The 19480-nt window shown below is 43.8% G+C and overlaps 1 non-coding gene across 1 annotated transcript; it reads left to right on the top strand.

The window, feature by feature from the left end:
• The first annotated feature begins 2530 nt into the window (after positions 1-2530).
• TRNAT-GGU (transfer RNA threonine (anticodon GGU)) lies at positions 2531-2606 on the top strand. The gene has a single exon. It is a non-coding gene; the product is annotated as a tRNA-Thr (tRNA).
• Positions 2607-19480: the final 16874 nt, after the last annotated feature.

The following is a 19480-nucleotide window of genomic DNA, read 5'->3' as shown; positions in this document are numbered from 1 at the left end:
GTGTACTATAAACAGCCCGTGAAACCTAGACGCTGTTATTATGTAGCACTTGGGGAACCATCTGCAGGATGGTTGGTATTGTACGGAGCCCTGGGGGGGGACAGGATGTCCGGCCATGGCTTTGATGACCTGAGACACAACCTTCCGAGGAGCAGGGGTGGCACATGCCTGCTCCTCTCATTACCCTGTTATAAGAACCAGCGAAGGGGCCCTGGCCGGTTGGCTCAGCGGTAGAGCGTCGGCCTGGCGTGCGGGGGACCCTGGTTCGATTCCCGGCCAGGGCACACAGGAGAGGCACCCATTTGCTTCTCCACTCCCCCCTCCTTCCTCCCTCTCTCTCTCTCTTCCCCTCCCGCAGCCAAGGCTCCATTGGAGCAAAGATGGCCCGGGCGCTGGGGATGGCTCCTTGGCCTCTGCCCCAGGCGCTGGAGTGGCTCTGGTCGCGACAGAGCGACGCCCCGGAGGGGCAGAGCATCGCCCCCTGGTGGGCAGAGCGTCGCCCCCTGGTGGGTGTACCGGGTGGATCCCGGTCGGGCGCATGTGGGAGTCTGTCTGACTGTCTCTCCCCGTTTCCAGCTTCAGAAAGAAAAAAAAAAAAAAAAAAAAAAAAGAACCAGCGAAGGGCCGGGTCTGAAATTCATGAAAAACTGGGGAATTCCTGGTACATTCTTTAACACTTAGGGTTATTCCAGCTGAGCCGACCTGACAGCATGTTTCTGGGTGATCTGTAGGCGGCTGGTTGCAGTTACAGGCTCATATGTGGTATCTTTGTTGAGAAAATGGTTGCAATAAGAGCTCTCTTATTCTGAGTTCACTTTACCATCTGGTCTGAAATCACTTATGTGCTGTGTGCTTAGCTTGATTGACATATAAATTCTATTGTGGCGAAGTGGTACTATGTACCTCAGGTATGTGTTGAAATTGTCTTCAATAAACATCAAATACTTTAAGTGTGACCAACCTTGATTATCATTTTGGTTTATATTTGTTATTCATGATAGTCCTGTGAGATCTTATTAACCTGCTTTAGCTACAGAGGATGTTGCAAAACATTACAGCTTGTGCTTGGAACTGGGCAGTAGGAGAAAGTCCAGAGTGGGGGAGAAGAGAGGAAGAGAGTGGTTAGGTGAAAGTCTTTGGCATTTTAGAAACCTGGGTTTCTATTCCAGTTCTACTTTTGAAATTATATGATATCTAAGCTAACACCAATTTTCTTCGTTAGTAACAATAGTATTGTTTCATAAGAATGATATGAGGATTAAAAATAGATATGTATGTGTTTAAATATACATATATATATTCGTTCTCTATATATGTATAAAATATATGCATACAAATATATATGTTCAGAACAGATCCTGAATAGGAAAGGGCTATTATTATTGCCAATCAAGGAAGTAACAATTCCAGGACAGTCTTTGGTAGAACAGAGAAGTTAGTAGCAGAAACTGAATTGAATAATTAAAGTGAGAGGTGATCTGGTAAAGACTGGGCAGGATCATAGCTGTTTGTCCCAGCTAGTTGTTTCACCCGTTTCCATGGTGACAGATGGAAGGTTCAAACTGAATCAGCACTGAACCCAGTGCAGGTGTGATCCTGCCCGTGTGGGTACCCACTTCAGTTTGCAGAGAAAGAAACGGGCTCAGTTACCTGACTGAGGGATGGGGACTTAGTTCAAAGAAGCCTGAGAAGGATGGAAAACCGAGAGCTTTCTGCAGGTTCCCTGGGCTTCAGGAGCCGGGAAGGAGGTTCATGGGTGTTTTGGTTACAGCACCAGCTCCAGCAACCTTCATCAGAAAGAGATGCCTCTCACCCAATGCACCCCACCCCTCTAGTGAGCACAATCGTCCTGGCTGAAGTTGTACCTTTCCCTACTTCGCATGGCTTTCTGAATAGCTTAGTCTGCTTTCTATTGCTTCTCCGAGGGCAGCCGATGTCCCCTGGTCCCATGTACACTACAAGGCCTTGCCTCCCTGGTGTAGCCAATTCATCCGGGAGTAGGCACCTGACCTCAGCCAGGCAACATGATCTGTATCACAGGAAATGATCACATCAGAATGGAGCGTGAGAGAGGCGCAGCAGCTGAGTTTTGCTAATAGCCTCTCTCTGGAGCAGTTTCTCACCCCTGGCACTCGGGACAGACTGAGCTGGAGACCGTGGCGGGCGCCGTCTTATGCACGGCGGGATGCTTAGCCGCATGGCCAGCCTCTGCCCACGAGATGCCAGTTGCACTCTCCCCTCTCCTCCCCCCATCTGCCACCTTGTGACAAATAAACATTCATTCATCTCTTGCCAAATGTCCCCATGGGAGGAATCCCTCCGGGTCCGGAACCACTGCTTTAGAGCACGGCTACAGAAAGCCTGGTCTATGGTCAAGCACCATGAGTGTCACAACGGCCACTTAAAGACAGAAAATGTTTGGGCTTACCTCAGAGCTCCCGAATCAGAATCTGGTGGCAAAGTCCAAGAAACGATGCTTTGACAAGATTTGCAATGACTTTTTGGCTCACTCAAACCTGGGAAGCCCTTGGCCCTGGCCGGTTGGCTCAGTGGTAGAGCGTCAGCCTGGTGTGCTGAAGTCCTGGGTTCGATTCCCGGCCAGGGCACACAGGAGACGCACCCATCTGCTTCTCCACCCCTCCCCCTCTCCTTCCTCTCTGTCTCTTTCTTCCCCTCCCGCAGCCAAGGCTCCATTGGAGCAAAGATGGCCCGGGCGCTGGGGATGGCTCCTTGGCCTCTGCCCCAGGCGCTAGAGTGGCTCTGGTCGCAACAGAGCGTCGCCCCAGAGGGGCAGAGCATCGCCCCCTGGTGGGCAGAGCATCGCCCCCTGGTGGGCGTGCCGGGTGGATCCCGGTCGGGCGCATGCGGGAGTCTGTTTGACTGCCTCCCCGTTTCCAGCTTCAGAAAAATACAAAAAAAAAAAAAAACCAAACAAACAAACCTGGGAAGCCCTGCTCTAGGATTTTGCGAAGCGTGGCTGGAGGAGCTAGCTGTCTGAGATAGCGAGAGCCGGCTGGACGTAGATTGTAGCCGCGCACCTGCCCAGGCTCAGCGTCACCTGGGAACTCATTACAAAAACAAACCGTTCCTACCTGATTTGATGTTAATCAGAAACTCCGGGGATATCAGTACTTTAACAAGCCTCCCAGGTGACTTCGATGCCACTAAGGTTTTAACTGTGGCTGCCGAGTGGAGGCATTTCGGGCAATTGAAAGGGTATTGGTATCTGGGTCCCATTTCTGAGGATATTGACTTGACTCATTTAGAGTCTGAACTGAGTATGGGCATTAGGATGTTCAACTCCCCTGTGATTCTAACGTGCAGACCAGCTGGAGAGGCACCACCGGAGGGAGGTTCTCCACTCTCCGCTGCAGACGGCCCTGGAGCTCCGTGGTTTCTTCTCCAGTCTTCATTGCTCAGCTGTTATTTTCATCTGTGAGCCCCAACTATACTCTTCCAATGGTGTTTTTAATTAAGCTAGCCTGAGTCCATTTCTGTTGCTCACAATCCTACTCATCTCAAACCATTCAGTGATGGTTCAGGGGAGAGAGTGCAGGCAGCAGACTCTCAGGAAATACGTGAGGCCAGGCATTAGGGATCCGTCATTGGATTGTGTGAGGGGGACGCCCCTGAATAATCTGGAATGGAGAATTTGTAGTCTCTGACATACGGTCAGCTGTTAGGGACCCAGCCCAGTCTCTTCCTATCTGTAGCCATTGGGCAGATGATTTTAGCTTTCAGACATTAGCAGGTAACACTCAAAGCAGCTGCAAAGCTGGTGCACCAGCCTGGGCAAGGGGGTCTGGGCAAGCCACTGAGGGTCGATGCCATATGCGTTCACTGATGATGTCAAGGTGACGGGCCTGGGAGTACAGAAAGTAAGAGCTACTCCAGATGTTTTGGTTAACAAGGTAGGAGATAACTACACAAACATTCTAGAGTGTGATACTCTGACATCTCCATGGCATCAACAGTTTAAAGTACAGTGTGTCCGTAAAGTCATGGTGCACTTTTGACTGGTCACAGGAAAGCAACAAAAGACGATAGAAATGTGAAATCTGCACCAAATAAAAGGAAAACCCTCCCAGTTTCTGTAGGATGATGTGGCAGCATGTGCGCATGCGCAGATGATGATGTAACACCGTGTATATAGCGGAGCAACCCACGGCCATGCCAGTCGAAATGTGGACAGTTCAGAGGAAAGTTGAGTGTGTTCTGTGGCTCACTAAATTTGAATCCGTGACCAAAGTGCAACGTGAATATCGGCGCGTTTATAACAAAGCGCCACCACATAGGAATAACATTACTCGGTGGGATAAGCAGTTGAAGGAAACCAGCAGTTTGGTGGAGAAACCCCGTTCTGGTAGGCCATCAGTCAGTGACGAGTCTGTAGAGGCTATATGGGATAGCTACCTAAGGAGCCCTAAAAAATCTGTGTGTGAGCCCACATTGAACTGCTCTGCATAGGTATGAAACTGGGAGAGTTTTCCTTTTATTTGGTGCAGATTTCACATTTCTATCATCTTTGGTTGCTTTCCTGTGACCGGTCAAAAGTGCACCATGACTTTACGGACACACTGTATATTAGAATAGTATTTCCAAACTGAAGGACAAGTGTCCCTATGTGATGTCCCCCAGCATGGAGAAGAAGCTAAATTCGACATGGCACGGTCGTCCTCTTCAGACTCACATTTGAAAGAAGCGTGTTGTACACCGTCTCCGACCTGTTTTGTTTACTTATCACCTTAGTCTGCTTTCACTGGGTTTTGCTGTAGAACAACTCGTCTCGAGGATCTATCTCATGGCTTACAAAAATAAGCCTTTCTTTCTGCTTCAGTGGCCCAGCCCACTGCCCCTGCGGCTCCGACCCAGGCGGCCGGGATGGGGCCGGTCTGCTCCGCTTGTCTTCTCACACCAGGCCACAGCTGAAAGCGCGTGACCTACCTGGGATGTTCTCCTGGACCAGGGCCGGACTGCAAGGAAACAATGAGGATCTGGGTCCCAAACCTCTTTGTGACCAGAACATCAAGCATAACAATCCTATTTACTTGCCCTAAAACGAAACCCAAAACACCAATCCGAAAGAACATATGTACCCGTATGTTCATTGCAGTATTATTTACAATGGCCGAGATAGGAAATCAGCCCCCAAGTGCCCATCGGCAGATGAGTGGATAAAAAAATCTGCGGTACATTTACACAAGGGAATGCTACTTGGCCATAAAAAGAAGAAAATCTTACCTTTTGTAAGCACGAATGGACCTAAAAAGTATTCTACTAAGCAAAATAAGCCATCAGAGAAAGACAAACACCAGGTAATTTCACTCACATGTGGAATCTGACCAACAAAAGGAACTAACAGCAAACAAGAGAGACAGACTCATAGAGAGCAGGCTACGCTGTCAGAGGGAGGCGCTGGGTGAGGGGAGGTGGAGGGACTGAATCAAAAAGGACAAAAACCCTCAGAGACAGACAGCAGTATGGTGATCACAAGAGGGGAAGAAAGTGGTGAACAGTGGAGGAGAGTTAGGGGGGATAAATGTGATGGACAAAGTCTTAGCTTGGAGGGTTTAACACACAATACCATGTGCAGAGTGTGTGTTGTGGAATTGTGCCCCTAAAACCTGTATAATTTGGTTAACAAGTGCTACCCCAATAAATTCAATTAAAAAATAAATGAAATTAAATAAAAACATATAAAGTCAGGATCTATATTGACTTCTAGGCAATAGGCATTGTCTGGCCCTTGTTGGGAAAAGAGCAAGATGGGAACGTTAGTGACAAGAAGGTTAAGGATTGGGCTGGCGTGACGGATCTCTCAGAATGAGCCCAGAGCATAAAAACAATTGTCTCTCAGGTACACCTTTCAGGAGACTTCCACTGTAGAAGAGACTCTTAGGTAGACAGGATGGCCCCTAGATGTCAGTCATCTGCCTTTATTAGCCTGTACAGTGTTGAAGCAGTGGGCTATGAACAAGGTAGGCGTGCTGGCAGAGCCAGATGCTATGCTTGCTATGGGTTTGACAGCATGAATTTGCCCTCCCTAAACCTGCCCTGCCCACCTAGGATTATTGCTGAGTGCCCAGGTTTCCTGAACCACACCTGGCGCCAAACCTCAAGGGTGCTTTCTATGTACCTGCTAATTAGATAAGCTAAATTGGCTCCCTGCGGTCAGTGAACACATCAGAGATTTTGCTCCATCAGAATGGAAACATAGGCTCAGGGTTCGGGTCGTCTTTTTCTTCCCGGTATACCTATGCTCATCGTCTCTGAGCAGACTGAAGGTCACACAGACTGTCAGAGCGAACGTATTACCCCCGAATTCACTTCGCGGCAAAGTGGCCAGGCGATGGGATGGTACCCAGGGGATTAATGGACACTATTATACGCCCTACCATTCAGAAAATACTAGCCTTCTGGAATGATTCAATGATCTAATAAAAACCCGGCTGTGACATGAGCTGGCAGTTACCACCTTCCAATTTTAGGGCGCTGTTTTGTAAGATGTACTGTGTGCTCTGTACCTGTTATTGGCAGATTTGTAGAGAAAAAGTTCAAGACATCCCTGAAGCATCCCCATTTCCTCTTCTCTCTGAGAGTAGATTGCTCAAACTTTTCTTCACTTCCACAGAGCACCCCTGTGCGCATGTATCAGTCCCCCTTCCCCCCTTTTTTGGCTTAAGCTTATCAATTAGCTTCAGTTGTTTGCAACCAAGTTTCTTAATGAAATACCCTACTGCTAAATTCTTCTTCAAAAGAAAAAATAGCAAAGAGACGCTCAAACGATCACTCTCATTGATGCAAAGTTAAATAGTTGACAATGTTTCAAGAGTACAGCAGATGTTTTAGTTGTATACACAGTGTCCATTTTCTTTTCTTTTATTCCTAAAAGAAATTCTGATGTTCTTTAAAATGGCAAGGTGCCCATCTAAAAAAAGGGGGGGGGGCATTTCCCAGGCTCTTGTATGGCTGGGGAGGACTAGGGAGGGACCTAGTTCTGGTAGAGTGATGTGAGTGGATGCTGCTTTCGGGAAAGCCTTTGAAAGGGAATAAACCTTTCATCACACACCCTTTGTAGTAGGCCCTTTCTTTCCTTGCCTGGAATGTGGCGTGAGTAGAAGCTGGAGCAGCTATTCTGTAGCCGTGGGTTAACAATGTCAAGCAAAGCCATCTGCTGAAGATGACAGAGAAGAAGGATTAGAGGAAGTCCAGGCGCTGATGTCCTTGAGGAGTCCTTGAACCAACCCTGGGTTCCTTACCGCTGGACTTAGTCTAATGAGAGAGGAGTTGAACTCTCATGTTTACCTGAATACAATATGAAACCGATGTTCACAGCTTTTCTTCTTTGTGCGACAAAGACAGAACAAAAATCTTCCTCTTTCTATAGAGATGACAGAGCTTTGCAGGAGATTGGAAGCCATTGAAAGTAAAATTTATGGTTATATGTATATATTTTATCATAGGAATTCAAATAACAAATAACTTTTGCTAGGATTGCTACAATTTTAGCTGACAAAAGGAACAAAGATGATGAATTTAGGACACAGTAAGTTCTGATGTGTCCATGTCAGGTATATTAGTTTATCTTTATTTTTCCAAATATAGGAATTACTTTTTTTTTTTTAAGTGCTGTCACCAATGAATTCCACTATTACCAAGGAATGTTCTTCCCTCTAGTGGTGCTGATGGAGTTGTGTTCTACCTTCAACCTGGCGGAACGGTCTGCAGAGATGGACAGCAGAGACGGGGGTGAGGAGCCCGACGATGATCATGGTTCATTCATGAGGTTCCACTTGTTTTTTCCCTCATTTTGGTCTGCTGGTCAACCCTTTCTTAGTTTCTGTGAGACACCTTCATATCTTATCAACACTTTCCTTTTCTTTCCCCTAAGTCTAATTTTGTGTCTCTCACCTAAGACTCGTAACAAATGCAAGAATATAGAGACAGAGAGAGAATGTTAACGGGGTAGTGAGGGCAAGCCCTGCCAATAAGAACTGGACTTTGATATTGGGTGGGCTGGAGAACTAACTCTTGGGATATGACTCTTGATTTATATAAACAAATCAAGTTTTGTTTCTAACACCTATAGACCTGCACATTAGTGAAATATGAGAGACTTCTAAATTGAAGAGGAAAATTTAGATGGGATGCCCACTGTCAAGTCTGGGAGAAGAGATGCCGTGCCATGGAGTGCTCTGTCACCCCTCTAAGTCCGGGGACCGCCTCACTGAGCAGAGCTTCTAATTAACAAGTTTCCTTAGGAGGAAACCAACAATCCCAGTGTAGAATGAGTTATGGCATCTGGGACACTGAAGAAGTAAAAGGGAGTCTCCTGCTATGAAACAAAGGGGTCGGAGAAGATTATGGAGGACCCTTCCAGCAAGAACGGCGAGAAGGAGAGAGGACGGGAGGGGAGAGAAAACAGGGCAGGGGTGCTGGCGGGGCCGAGACTATGACTGAGTTCAGAGACAAGTAGAAGGCCCCTTCAGGAGACGGAATGACAGCGTCATGCACCCTCCGGGAGGAGCAAACCTCGTGTGGCACAGTGGGCCGACTTGTCTCCTGCGAGGAATGGGGACCACTCATGGCCAGGGTTAGATGATCCATGTTAGCTCAACTATGGTGACATCTCCTCACAAGGGGTGAGTCCTTCATGTATTTTTGATTGTGCACCAGTGACAAAATCCCTCTCCGTTTAGCAGAGAATATTCTGCGAGAGGCAGTTGTCCGGGACAACGCCAGTGTCCTCGCTCAGCTTCAGGGACTAAGTGAACAAAAAGCCACAGCCAAGCCTGGACATTGCTTTAGCCACTTTTTTTTTTTTTTTTTAAAAGCAACCAAATTAAAGCCACATATAGGTAGGGAGGAAAGCTTCCGGCCCCGGCAGGGAGATACCTTTGATTAAAGCTCAGCCTGACCTTCCCGCTTCATTTAGGAAATTGAGACACATTTCCTAAATGGCGGGACTTCACAGAATCATAATGAGCGAGGACCAGAATGCTTTGCGCTACATTTCCATCTTCATCCTGGGAGCGGGTAATGGGGGAAATCAGGGACGGTCTCTACTATTCGTTATCAAAAGAACAATGCAGCCCTCTTCCCCTTGTTTCTTTTGTGCAGAGGCAGAATTATCTGTGGAACAAGCAATCATTCCTGGACACTTGAGATTGCTTTTCTGCACAGCTGAATTCTGAGGTTATTAGCGTTTAGTGGATGCCAATAGTTTGATGGGGAATCTTCTATTTTGAGGGTAAAATGTATTAGTAAAGAATTCTCTCTGGGAAGGCAACCCAAGCTTCAGGGAATATAAAACAAAAACAAAACCCAACAAAACAAATCTGTTTTACAGTTAATGTTAGTAAAATAAACCAAAATATTTTAGTTTTTAGGTTCTTTGATATTTCATTACATCACAATTACTTAAATTGCAAAATGTCCAAGAAGTCCATGTGGTCAATAGGATCTTCCTGTTTTTATCACATTCATCTTGTAGAATTGAAACTGTTCCTACTAATTTGGAAAATATATCCATTGCAAGACTGTATTTGTATTCTCATGAATTAAAATAAACAATTAATAAAACTGGGTTCTTACATTATTAATATCTTCCATTAAACTTTATTTTCTGCATGAGCTCTAAAACCTAGCACCTTTTTGGTACTTAGTAAAGATGGAAACATTGTACTGTAATATTTGTATTGGAAGCAAGGTCTCAAAGAAATTGTATAAATATTTTTTAAACTTGGAAAACAGTACCCCCCACTTAACATATTTTTACAGAATCCGTATAAGGTTTTGGTGAATATATACTCACCCAAGAGAGAAGGATAGATTTTTCTGAAGGTAAACAATGCTTATTAAAGAGAAAAATTCTTCCAGTTGTGTAGAATGAAATGATATAATCTCAAACACCTGCACTGTCCCCATTGTCATTTAATATGTTCTTTATGCAGTATCAGGTCTGTGTTCCTGCAAATGGTGAATATGTAGCCAATAAAATCTCACCTGCATAAGGGAGGAATGTATTATGTTCACATCAATGGTCCCAGAAGAAACCAAACACGTTTATGCTTAGCAGCGGTCTGCATGAGAAGGGGGGGGGGGGGGCGAGGCATCTCAAATGGCGAATGGAAGTAAAACCCATCCGTCGCTATTCAAAACTGAGGAAATACTGCCCTCCTGTGGAAATCTGTAGTGCTGAGGTGTGCGGCGTGGATGGAGTGCTTTTATTATATTTTCCTAGAGAAGAATGCTTTTAGGGGATTTACTTGATTAGGATCTCAGAACAATACAAGGGACATCCATATGCCATATTTTTTCTTTCAACCACCTTTTGAAAAGCTGGCTTTACTATTGTAAATGTAAAAAAAAAATCTTTGGTAATACCTTCTGAAAGAGAATATTCATTCCTTTCAACTCCTTCTGTACCGTCTTCACTGCTCATATCCCGGAGAGTTCAGAGATTTCCCTGCAAAACAAACTAGAGAAATCTGGACATTTTATGGTCCTTTTTCACTTTCTTTCTTTTTTGAATAAAAGGCCATTTTCGCGATGTTTTTGCACCATTAAAAATAAACTTTGGCCCTGGCCGGTTGGCTCAGTGGTAGAGCGTCGGCCTGGCATGTGGGGGACCCTGGTTCGATTCCCGGCCAGGGCACATAGGAGAAGCGCCCAATTGCTTCTCCATCCCCCCTTTCTCTCTGTCTCTTCTCTTCCCCTCCCGCAGCCAAGGCTCCATTGGAGCAAGGATGGCTCCTTGGCCTCTGACCCAGGCGCTAGAGTGGCTCTGGTCATGGCAAAGCGACGACCCGGAGGGGCAGAGCATCGCCCCCTGGTGGGCAGAGCGTCACCCCTGGTGGGCGTGCCGGGTGGATCCCGGTCGGGTGCATGCGGGAGTCTGTTTGTCTCTCCCCGTTTCCAGCTTAAAAATAAAAAATAAAAAATAAATAAATAAAATAAATAAACTTTGCCCTTTGCAAAGTTTAAAATTTTGATATTGTCAAAATTATTACTATTTTCCTCTAACCTTTTCAGAATACCCTTTCTGTCCCCAAGGGGGGGGGGGAATACATCTTCTCATATAGTGTTTTTAATCTCAAACTTCTTAATTCAACATTTTCATTTAATCCATCGACATTATCTTAGTATCTACTTTTATTGGCACCTCTGCTCAGGTACGTGTATATTTATTTTATAGGCTTATTTTACAGTGAATTTTAAAACATGCTAAATAGAGATTCTCAAAGAGAATCCTTGCAGGTACAAAATAGAAGGAAAATTCTGATGACAAAGGGAATATTGACCTTCCTTTGAAATGAAGAGGGATATTTGCTTAGGTAAAAAGATATCCATCATTAAATCTTTGTAACATACTAGGTGCTAATGCTTATATATTATTCTACTCCATAGCATTGGTCATGTGTTATTTCATAGCATTTTAAAAATGTAGTTAGTTGAGGTTTATCTAAGTTTTGATCGTTCTGATTGTCTATTTGTTAGAATTAAAAATTCATGTCCTGAACTTCAATCCAACGTCCGTGAAAATGTAACTGGCATTTTTCTATATTCATGAAATCTCCGTTTTTCTAGAAGGAATTACAGGTAAATACTGTTCTGTCTGAATCTTATTTAGCTGCAGGGGCAGACTGAGAGGTTAGTATATTGAAGAATGAAATAAAGACCCAGCAAATGAACGCCATTTCTACTGAGTCTCAGTTAGTGACTATTTTAGCGGAAGGATAAGGACCGATTACCGGAGACTCAGAGGTGTGTCTCTGTCCTTGGTTGCTCAGGGGGTTTCGTGGGGCTGGTGAAGTCGCCTGTGGGATCCCTGAGATGACTGGCGACTCCCTTCCCTTCCCAGACCGGCGCCGAGAGGCAGAGGCCGGGACAGTGGCCTGCGGTCCGAGGCCTGGCCACAGGGGGCGGGCTCTGCCGCGCGGCCTCTGTTCCCAGAAACACAGCGTCTCTCCAGGGCCGGGGCTCCGGCTTGACAGCCGCCAAAAGAAATCGGAGAACTGCTCTCAACTGTCAGGGTTCAGGATCGGCCTAACTGAAATTCAAAGTCATTTTCTTTGGAAGAAAGAAGTGAATCTTTTCATTAGCATACATTAAAGTCGTATCTTGAGAGGGGCGGGGAGATAAAGGGACGTGATTGGCTGCCACCTGGAATGGCAAGTTCGTGTTTTCGTTTAAAGAAAAAAATTGTAGACAAGAGGGCTCCTCGGGTTTCGCGATCACTAATTTTGCTCGGCATGCGTGGGAGCCACCCCCAAGCAAAGAGGATCTGGCAGGCAGAGGAGATGGTGGTGACCAGGTCACAGTGGATCCGGTCCGCCCCCAGCGAGCCTGGGTCAACCAGGCCCCGGTTACAGCAGGACGGACACCGCTCAGACCCGTGACCCGAGGACCGTGGCAAACGCCTCTGTTAGACAGCGGCCGGGCAGACTGCTGAAGAGGAGCGCCGACTAAAAGCAGTCATGGTTGTCTCTGATCAGATACCCTCACTGTGCGCAAGCTCAGTGACGGGGGAGTTTTCTGGAACTTCTCTCGCACACTGTAAATCGATGACCCACCTTTGCCTCTCATCGGGTATATTCCTCCTTCCAGAGAGCGTGCTCAAGGATTAAACTGCTTCACGCGGTCATTTCAGATTGTAGCATATACCAGAACAGAACACCTTTGGGAAGAGAACTGCCTTTTTATTGCCATGGAATGCATTGTGCTTCAGATAGTGTACTTTTCAAGGCAGGCGTCTGAGTCCAAATACCTTTAGAAGTAGCCCCTGGATTTGAGCTGCATTAAGTCTGGTAACTGTCCCAGGTGTCATCAGAACGTTATGATCCATGGCCTTCCTTTCCTTTGCTCCGGCTGACCTTTCCATTTTATTTACTCTTCTCTTTCTTCGTGGACTCCTGGGGCAGGACTTTGGCCCTTGCTGTTCCCACTGGAAAGCGTGTCCGTCTCCTTGTCCATCTTGGAGTCTCTGGTTTTCTCCAGCACATCTATTTCTCTGGTCTGACTTTCTTTACTCACTTACCGCCCTCTGACATGTCATGTATTTCACTCACTGCTTACAATATGCCGCAAAAGCAGGAATTTGTAAAACTCTGTTTAATCACTGCTAAATCCCTAGAGTCTGGAAGAGTACCAGGAACGTCGAAGGTGCTCAATAAATATTTAAATTAACAAGCAAATATTCACACTAATCACTCTAAATTATCCATTGCTTCCTCTGCCTACCCCATAGTTTTGGGGCCATTGATTTTAAACATTGTCACATGTCCAAATCTATCCACACTTTAAAATCTGCTCAATGTCACCTCATGCAGACTATCTATTGGTTCTTCCCAGTTATAAATAATGCTGTTTTTCTGGCCTCCCTGTAACTTTTATAAATAGCACTTTCTAATTGATATACACACACACACACACACACACACACACACACACACACACACACACACACATGCCTTATCCCTATTACTAGAATGGATGTGCTTTAAAGCAGTGGTCCCCAACCCCCGGGCCACAGACCGGTACCGGTCAGCAGAGAAAGAATAAATAACTTACATTATTTCCGTTTTATTTATATTTAAGTCTGAACGATGTTTTATTTTTTAAAAATGACCAGATTCCCTCTGTTACATCCGTCTAAGACTCACTCTTGATGGTTGTCTCGGTCACGTGATACATTTATCTGTCCCATCCTGAAGGCCGGTCCGTGAAAATGTATTTTCTGACATTAAACCGGTCCGTGGCCCAAAAAAGTTGGGGACCACTGCTTTAAAGGGTGGGCAAAAGTAGGCTTACAGTTGTGAACACTGTAAACACAGAGTTTATTTTTGTATTACTAATTATCGTATAATTTTTCATATGAACTATCAACCTGCTTTTGCCACATCCTATATTTCTTATTAGAATGTATGATCCTAGAAGCTCAACTTCCTGTTAACACACTGCTTTTAACAGTGTAAGTACAAAATAGCCCAGAATTCAAAGCCATGGGCTTTGCAGTCCGATGAACCTGGCCTCAGTGTTTGCCTCTCTTCACCTGTGACAGAGGACTGTGTGGTCTGTGGGTTCTGATGTTGAGCTCATGATATGTGGTGTCATAGTGACATGACACACGACATGTGACCCCCTCCACCTTCTCTCAATACCTTTCTTTACTATCTTTCTTTACTATGTTATATAGCTCTGGAGGGCAGTGACTATAACTTTTTCATCTTAGTGCAACTATGTGCCTAGGGCATAGCAGACAAGAGACATTTGTAAAAGAAATGAAATAGTCATTGTGAGAATTCTACTTTTTTTTTTTTTTTTTTTTTGTATTTTTCTGAAGCTGGAAATGGGGAGAGACAGTCAGACAGACTCCCGCATGCGCCCGACCGGGATCCACCTGGCATGCCCACCAGGGGTGATGCTCTGCCCCTCCGGGGTGTCGCTCTGTTGAGACCAGAGCCACTCTAGCGCCTGGGGCAGAGGCCAAGGAGCCATCCCCAGCGCCCGGGCCATCTTTGCTCCAATGGAGCCTTGGCTGCAGGAGGGGAAGAGAGAGACAGAGAGGAAGGAGAGGGGGAAGGGTGGAGAAGCAGATGGGCGCTTCTCCTGTGTGCCCTGGCCGGGAATCGAACCCGGGACTTCTGCACGCCAGGCTGATGCTCTACCAGAGAATTCTACTTTTTACAATCAGTATAATGGCGAAATTAGAAAAGGTCAGACTAGGTGTGCGTGTTCTCTGCTATTCCACGCAGTGGAGACGGAGCAGCAAGGGGGAGAGATGTATCGCAAGGGGATTAGCAGTGAGCTGTCACTCAGCTCCTGACTCACTGGGTGACCTAATAAGGCATGCCACCTTTTGGGCGGTGGGAGTGGGTGGGCGGAGCTCAGTTAATCATCGGGAGAACAGGATTGTGGGATGCAAAAGTTTCGATGTTACTGGAAAAGTGGATCGCACAGTGACTGCTTAGAGACAGCCGACAAAATGTTTTGAAAGGAAGAAAAGTGAATGGATAATTATTAATATGAAAAAGTTAATGTTATTAGTATAACCTTTGATGTCAAAGAACATTTATTTTTAATGATGTCCTTATGTCATACTGTAATATAGTTCAGTGGCAGTTTTGTAAAGTTTGTTCATTACCTGTCTTTTGTGGAATATGGATTTTTATGTTTCTTAAGAAAGCAAAGTATAAAAGAAATGAGCTGTATAATGAAATTGCACTTACTAAAGAGAGATTTTTTTTGTTTCCCATTAGTTTTAGGTGTGATTATGAAATATTGTCCCTTTGCTTTTTTATATTCCATCGTTTTAGTATTTTGAACTTCATCATATCTTCTCTTGGTTTCTTTTCTTCTCGGTCTTTTGGTTATTTATTGCTCAGATGTTCCTCACTTCTTTACATGTAGTATCCCACGTCTGCCACCTAGTGGAATAAAGTGGTCAAAACAACTTTTTACAGTGATGCTACCGTTTTAATCAGGCATAGTGTTGCTTGGGATAGAAATTACTCCTTTCATCAGAGTTCAAAGAAATACCTGGACTCTAATTTACCAGATTTGTCTAGTGAAACAGAAAATTGCATTTAATTTTCTAAAATGGTTGCTGGATATATAACTATGTTTGCTGTTTTATTAAATTTTGCAAAACTTCTAAAGAGTTGAGTAACCAAAAATAGCTCTGTTATATTTGCTATGAAAAGTATAATAATGAATCTAATGACAGAAATGATTTTAGAAGAAAGGCTGAAATTGAGAGCAGGCCTCTTTTCTGGGGCCCTTCAAAGATCACAGCCATTTTGTCCTAGAAAAAGAAAATTACAAAAATATGTCATTACCCTCTTTATTAACTCTAGGCCATGGAGTATTTTAGGCTGTGATAGATGCTCTTTGAGAGGCAAATATGTAACTGTTACTATTGAACAATGAGTATCAAATTATTTTACTTTGCTATTTGCTTATATTTTTCTGTATGCATGAGTGAAGAAAATATTATTTATTTTTAATCATCAATCTGTGATTTTTGAAATATATTCTCTGATTATCCAAGTCACACAGTTTTATCACAGATAATTTGAAAAAGTCAGAAAGATATAAAGAATAAAAATATACCTGTAATTTTGTTATCCAAACATAACCACTTTTTAATCACTTTGATGTATTTTCTGTCAGACTTTAATCTCTTTGTAGATGTAATACATTTATAATTTTTCTTTGACAAAATTTTAATCAGTTTGGTTCCACTATTCTTAACATTTCATTATAAGATGGACATTTTCTCTCAACTTATATAAGAACACAATTTAAAGAATATTTTTCTCAATTATGTACAAAAGTTATTCAACCATTCCTAATTGTTAAAAGTATAGGTTGTTTCTAATATTTTGCTCTTAAAATTACTGCCACCTTGAACTCTTGGTGTGTACATATTAATAAGAATTTGACTATTTCCTGAGGACAAATTTCCTTGAAGTTCAAGGGTTTGCCGTTAGAAACCATTTTAGGGCTTTTGATTCAAATAGCAAAGTTATCTTTCATAAAGTTGTATTAATTTTTTTTCAGGCTAGCATTGTATAAGAGGACCTGTTTCATTTTACCCTTGGCAACATTATTTCCTTTTGATTAAATGTGTAAAGAACATCTCAATGAATAATAATTTTTATTTCTTTGATTATCAGACTGAATTCTTTTATGGTAACCAGAAATTGCCGTTCTTGCATAATTATTTGTACTTTTGTTCTCTTGTGTGATTTTCCTTGTTGATTCGTTAGAGCTATTTCTAAAGTTAAGCTATTGAGCATTTTGCATCCTACAAACTGCCAGTCATTTTCTCAGCTTCTTGTGTGTTTTATTTGGTATCTGGAGGTATTAATTTTTTGTGGGTAGTGAAATTCACCAAATTTTTCTTTACACCTAACTCTCAGCTTTTCTGCTCAGAAATGTCCTTGTCATTTTCCACCTGCATCTCTGTCTTCTGCTTAACCTTTTCCATTTCCATTTCATAGAGGTCATGCATTTTAGCAACTTCTGAAGACATCCTTTAAAAATGAAAATCATTTTCTTCTGGTTCCTTCATTAAATCATCTCTCAATGTAATTTTTTCTTCTCTTCGTCTTTGGGAGAAATGAAGCAGCATCTTTTGTAGGTCATAATTAGTGAAAAATTCTGTCTGTAGAAAAATTTTTTATTATTAGAGCTAATTTAGAGTACTGTTATGAGGTTAATTTTTTTTTTGTATTTTTCTTAAGTGAGAAGCAGGGAAGCAGAGAGACAGACTCCTGCATACACCCAACCGGGATCCACCTGGCAAACCCACTAAGGTAATGCTCTCCCCATCTGGGTCATTGCTCCACTGCAACCAGAGCCATTCTAGTGCTTGAGGCAGATACCATGGAGCCATCCTCAGCACTTGGGCCAACTTGCTCCAACTTGCAGCCATGACTGTGGGAGGAGAAGAGAGAGATAGAGAGAAAGGAGAAGGAGGAAGGGTGGAGAAGCAGATGGGCACTTCTCCTGTGAGCCCTGACTAGGAATTGAACCTGGGACATCCACATGCCAGGCCGATGTTCTACCACTGAGCCAACCAGCCAGGGCCAATTTTTTTAAATTAGAACTTTAATGAAACACTGGGAAATACTGGATTACGAATTCCTTGCCATTCTAAAATATATGTCTATTTTTTTTAATTTTTTATTAATTAATTTTTTTATAGAGCCAGAGAGTGAGTCAGAGAGAGGGATAGACAGGGACAGACAGACAGGAACGGAGAGAGATGAGAAGCATCAATCATTAGTTTTTCATTGCGCGTTGCAACACCTTAGTTGTTCATTGATTGCTTTCTCATATGTGCCTTGACCGCGGGCCTTCAGCAGACCAAGCAACCCCTTGCTGGAGCCAGTGACCTTGGGCTCAAGCTGGTGAGCTTTTGCTCAAACCAGATGAGCCCTCGCTCAAGCTGGCGACCTTGGGGTCTCGAACCTGGGTCTTCTGCATCTCAGTCCGACACTTTATCCACTGCGCCACCGCCTGGTCAGGCACTAAAATATATGTCTATTTATATCTTTTATTCTCTAAGGATTAGGAGACAGGAAGAATAAGTGAAGACTTGGAGTTATGGAATGAAGATAATTCTAAATGATATTAACATGTGTCAATACTGACAACTCCTTGCTGGGGCCACGCATCAGATAAATTCCTTTAATAACTCAAACATGAAGTTCTGAGGAAGTCTGGCAGTCACAATGACTGATGCTTTGATCTTTTAACATTTCTCCCACCCACATTCCGCTCAGCAATCACCGAACCTTGGCACCTCATTCCTCTCCAACCTCTATTCGTTAATGTGACAAGGAAATTGAGGAGTATGACATTTCAAGCCACAGTGTACCTTTCCCCTGTTGTCCACCTAATTACCTGAACGTTTTGCTCTTTTGCCCAGGAAGGCACCTTGAATGACATCGTAACACTACACACTTGTTTGTGGTTTGACATCCTAATCCAAAATGAGCGCAAATGAAATTAATGCTTACCAATTATCTTTTTGGTTTCTCTATTTCCTCTCCTTGCCTCCCTCCAGTTTAACAACTCTACAATCCAAAGTTTAAAAACCAGTGAAGTGAAATGATAAGTTTATCACTTCTTCACACAGTGCTAAAGAGGTTGAGAGCCAGTTCCTGGTCAGGTCACCTAATTGTGTCCCTAATCCACCATTACTACCTGAGAGTAAGTCACTCAAGTCTCACCATGCCTCCCTTTTCTCATCCTTAGTGAGGTTCTAATTGTACCTACTTCACTGAGTGGTTGTAAGACTCATCTGAGATAACCCCGTTGATGGTATTTAGGAGAGGATCTGACACATAGTAAGAGGTCTAGAATGTCACTGCTTATGCTACAGACTCAATCTTTAAGCAAAATACTCAGCATGTCCAAGAGGGAGCTTCATGACATCAAGGATAAGCTAAGGGATGATAATTTTAAAGTCTTCCACTAGGGGTCTCTATACTTGTATTCAAATGCTAATTTTGTGGGGGGGAGAAACTCAAGTGTTAGAAATTACAGATAATTTGAGATCAGATATATATATATTTTTATCCCTAATAATAATGCAAGCCTAGGATTTATGGGATTGCAATTACAGCAACTTCTTTGAACTAGCATAATTAGATATGGGGAAAGAGGAGAGCTACAGTTGAATTCAGAAGCTAGAATGTTGTACACCCTCAAGGCTTCCTTCTCCTGTCTCTGGCTTTACTCTTCCCTCTCATTGTTGAGAAACTCTCTGCTTCCCATGCAACAAGATCAACAATTCCAAACTTATATGTTAATGCTCCAGCCACCAAACCAACAGAATGAATCAGTTCTGCTCTCCAATAACTCCACTCAGCCCCCAGGTGAGTAAACTGGGATCCCTAATGTGACCCTTTCTGGTGAGTTTGCTCCCAGTCCTGGTCTAGTCAACTGTGATTCCTTAGTGAACATT

Source organism: Saccopteryx leptura, chromosome 12 (genome assembly GCF_036850995.1).
Source record: "Saccopteryx leptura isolate mSacLep1 chromosome 12, mSacLep1_pri_phased_curated, whole genome shotgun sequence".
Lineage (NCBI taxonomy): Eukaryota > Metazoa > Chordata > Mammalia > Chiroptera > Emballonuridae > Saccopteryx > Saccopteryx leptura.
This window is presented reverse-complemented; position numbering and strand designations above follow the sequence as displayed.